At 39.8% G+C, this 4,706-nt stretch overlaps 1 long non-coding RNA gene across 1 annotated transcript; it reads left to right on the top strand.

The window, feature by feature from the left end:
- The first annotated feature begins 400 nt into the window (after positions 1–400).
- Positions 401–4,706, top strand: LOC127140825 (uncharacterized). The gene is made up of 3 exons (XR_007811312.1): positions 401–1,435; positions 4,389–4,473; positions 4,600–4,706. It is a non-coding gene; the product is annotated as an uncharacterized LOC127140825 (long non-coding RNA).

Here is a 4,706-nt window from a genome sequence, read left to right on the forward strand (position 1 = left end):
GTATTTTATTTGCTTTTTGGCTGTGTTTACCTCTAAATAATTCAGATAATTCAGTTATTTAACCTTTTGTTTGTAGTTAGCATAAATAGTTTTCTCTGTCAGCTTTACTTGATAGGACGTGTAAAGACATAACCATTAAATGTCTGAACTGAACATACCTCAGCCCAAAACCCCCAACTGAAATATCTGCACTTAAAAACTGTTCTAAATCTAAAATAGCTTTAAGAACCTTCACGTGGCTTCTTCAGTACAAACCACATGTAGTGTACATACTGTAACAACCAATATGCTGCTGTGTTTTAGACATTTGAATGCAGTTTTTTCCCCACATTTCCAGGTAACTATGGTTTCCATGTATTTTTGTGTGATGTAAATTCAGCCTTCTATATACTCACATTATTAAAGCTTAGTGTGTGGTCATCTTCATTTTAACATGTCAGTGAGTATTCAGACAACTGGTCCTGACTCTACAAGCTGTCTAATGCAGGTGCTAAAGCTCTTTGGTGTGTTGCTATGAGCTGGTAACTCTGTGGAGACATCTGACAGGTCACAGTGTTCACTACATGATGTATTGTTATAGCAGAAGATGTTTTGCTGTCGCTTACGAAACCAAACTGCTCTTCTTTTCTGTTTCTGCAGGCTTTATCTCCCCAGCGGTCAGTCCCCACTGAGCGCGCTGTTACACTCTGCTAAAGCTCTGAAACACAAACCACTTTTATTTAAGATGCAGTTTTAGGAGTGGACTAATCCAGTGGCACAAATACAACTGAGGGTGACTGCAGTGTGATCGCATCATGCACAGACAGAGCTGCGATCAGTCTGGATGATCGTCTCCGTTTACGCACACTTTACGCACTAATTGGTTGCACTGCGCACGTTTGTCGCTCATTTGACTCAGACTGACACCAAAGTTGTTTGGGGAAAACACAGTTCTGTGCGCCTGAGCTCTGAAGCTCTATCAGCATCTATTTAATAACAGACACAGAGTTCTCTCACCCTGACGGTAACGCGGTGCCTCTCAGCTGCTGCTGCTGTGTAGTTACTGGAAAACACAAAACGTCTGAGTCCTACCTATTTTATCTCCAGATAAGTAACAAATGTGTCCTCCTTTGTGAGCTTCTCTCGACCACTCGTGATTTTTAATGCGCTTCCCTGCAGTCTCTCTTCTTCAGGAGAGAACAAGAGACAGAGAGAGAGAGAAAGAGAGAGAGAGAGGGAGATATTGTTCTTCGTCTCTGGATGAGATCCAGCACAGCTCCTCCTTCGCTTCCTCTCCTGGATTGTGCATTCCACAAATTATTTGTTGTCGGGATTTTTCACCGTTAAAAGTTCATTTAGAGGACAGAGAAACAGTCCAATAGTGAGGCGCTCAAACCTTCCTGCTGTCATCTGCAGACATCTCAGATATTCCAGGACTTGCAAACTTAAAGTCGGGGTGAGTAACACACTGCTTTTTCTGAAACCGTTTCGACTAAGTGTTAGACTGACTGTAGCTCGTAAGGTGACCAGGGAGAGATTACCAGTTTAATACATTAAAATATGCAGTGTTTTAGTCTTTGAAATAAAAAGGGAACTGTTTCATGTATTTTGACTCTGGTGAATGTAATAAACTATGGTGAAGGTCAACTGCTAAATCTGGGTATTAACTAACTAACTTTATAAACCTTGTCAGGGAATCAGACAGTAGCCTGCCATGGTGATTTAACCTGTGGTAAACTAAGAAAAGGTGCAGAGCTTCCATTTTAGAGAAGGTAGAAGTATTAATGTTTACCACTAATGCACATTTATCTTGAAAAAATCACAGCAGCGAGTGACAGAGCCTGAGTTGGAGAAAAGAATCAATCAAAGGTCATCCGCCATCCATATTTTATTCAGGGTTCAGTTCACTAAACCACATTATTTAGCAGATTTTAATGTCCCTCTCAGTCTTAAAGGAAGAAGCTTCACACAAATGATAAAGCTGGAATTCTACTGTTTATTAGATTCAATGATTATATATATTCATTTAGCTGTAATCTGATGGGAACAAAGTTGACTATAAAGATTATAAAATAGAATTATCTATAACTGTAACCTCATAGTCTGACCCAGTAATAATGATTTTGGTGATCTGCAGATGAAAATCTTGCATTGACCATGTGTCAACTTGTAGTAGTGTATTTAAATATAGTAACTGAAATGCAGTTTTTTGCATGCAGACTTAATGCAGCCTGTATTTAAAAACTCAGTTTTAATCTAGCCCACATTTAATTCAGTTTTTTAACTTAAAGTAAAGTAATATTAAATTTTAAAAGTCAGCAGGTTAGCTTGCTTTGAGTTCAGGCTAGCTCACAGTTTAAGTGATCTTTGTTTTTGAAACAGAAAAGTTTCCCTTCACTTAGGACTAAAAAACTCACTAAATCCACTTTCTGAAATAGGTCCCTGGTAGTACAACTCCAGTCAGCACAGTCCCGTAATCCCACCTCTTACACCTTGGAACAGGGGCTTGTGGTGGCCATGTTTTACTCTTTTTGCCTTCATAGTTTCATTTAGTGATGTATCAGAGTTTTCCCCACAAACATTCAGCGGCTGATTAAAAAATCTGTTTCCTATAGTTTTACTATGCAGCCTAATTAACATAATAATAACAATAATGCTTGTATGTACCCTGTGCATTTCCCGCAAATTCTTCTGTATTGTGACTGAAAAAATTTGCCTTGCCTCCCATCTTGTATATTTACTCTCACTTTAGAGGATAAACATATTGTTAGTAACGATTGTTACTTTCATTAAGGGTATGGTGGTCCACCTGTAAATTCCAAATAAATACCCCAAATCCCTAAAATAAATGATTTGTTTTTAGACGCAGTAAAGGACAGAATGTTCCCCTCACTTTCATGGGGCCTTGTACAACCCCTCTACTTGGCCCTCACTCTTTACTTACTCTGCCTGCCCTCTTCCTCCTCCTCTCCTCTTCCTCCCACTACATCTGCTTCTCATCCTCCAGCATTCCTGTCTTTCCTAAGAGGATTCTGACATGTGGTTTTGATGAACTAACATACACACACACACTCACCCTCTCTGTTCCTTTTTTCTCTCTTTCACTACCTACTTTTGTTCTCTATTTCTCAATCCCTTCCTCCGTGTCTGAAGAGATACCCACACTGCAGAAACACACATGAATGCACTTGCACAAGCACAACACCCATGCTACTTAGTTTTACTGGTTTCTCACTGTCCCTTGCCCTCTTTAGTGGTGTGTCCCTGATCATGTGGTCTGTTCTTTGGGTCTATTCATGTCTTTTCTTTTCTACTACAGTCTGAAAGTTTAATGAACCCTTTCATTTTTATCTGTTGTGCATATTGTAATGTAGGGAACAGTCACAGAGAACATATATCCTAGAAGTGTTTAAGGGTTAACATTTCAACAGGCGCTCAGTCTGTTTACATCTAGTGTACATCATGGTGTTGTTGAGAACCAGGAGGTTCTGCAAATCAGTGCTACTCTGTCTGACTGCTCTTCTCCTACATCATTACATCATTACGTACATGCACATGTCCCCACTCAGTATTTCACAATAACACCATATACACTGTTGCCCATAAAGTTTTTTTTTTTTTTTTTACCTCTTCTCAAAACAAAACTGGTGACTGGGACTCAGGATGTAATCATTGCACCTGGTCAAGGTGATTACTGATATGTATAAATAGGAATAAAAAGAGGAATGTGTCTGAAAAAATTATTCTAACTTTATGGGCAACAGTGTATTATTCACACTTAATGCTGTAGGAGCTTGGGAAGATAACAATAACAGTCAGTGTAGCCAGTCATCAAATTCCCAGCTGCTTTGACAGAATGCCAATAAGTGAGGCTCAGTGGGAATGTGGTTGTTTAATGCTAATAAAATAACAACTCAGGACTCGGGATGCATGGAGTGAACCCTGCAGGCATCACTACACTCATATGTCCCCACACTGCAACATAAATCCAAGCACCCTTTTAACTGTGGTGGTGTATTTAAACTGTCAGTGCTGTCTGCTGTGGCACTGCTCACATGATACTGTTCCTATAGCATTTTATGAGTCATTTCTCCACCCAGCATCCACCTGAAGGCTCTGAGGCTGAGGCTACCCTCCACTGTGGAGATGTTGTGTTTTATTTCTACATTCCCTTTATCATCTAACATCTTGTTCTCTTACCCTCTACTTCCATTTTTTTCTAGAATAGTTACCAGTCCCAGTAAATACTTTATTGATACCCTGCCGTTATTTAGTAAGTATGCCATGATTTATTGACAAATAATATAATCATCTTGCAGTCACACAGGAGTCTTGGAAAATCCAGAAGAGTTCAGTTGGCATTCATTAAGATCCACTATTGAATCTGACATCAGCTTCCTATTTTGCAGTAAAATGCCTTCTGAGGGGGCAGTGCCAGCAGTTGGACCCAGGTTACATCGCCTCACTGCCTGGTTTGACCCTGAAACTGCTGGGGTAAGCTCAGGACACTATCCACTCTGGTCTGAGTCAGTGTTGTTTGACTTTAAAGTCTAACATCCAAATTAGTAAATAAATTATCATTCAGTAGGTTTGCAATGCTAAATCTGTGTGTCTGTGTAGGTTGTGACCATCCTCTTGGGGCTGTTCCAGGTGGTGCTGTCTGTTCCACTCGCTTATGCTGATCAAACTCTACCAAAACTCTTCATACTGCCACTTGTCTTAGGAAT

Source organism: Lates calcarifer, unplaced genomic scaffold (assembly GCF_001640805.2).
Source record: "Lates calcarifer isolate ASB-BC8 unplaced genomic scaffold, TLL_Latcal_v3 _unitig_5048_quiver_2941, whole genome shotgun sequence".
In the NCBI taxonomy this organism is placed as follows: domain Eukaryota; kingdom Metazoa; phylum Chordata; class Actinopteri; family Centropomidae; genus Lates; species Lates calcarifer.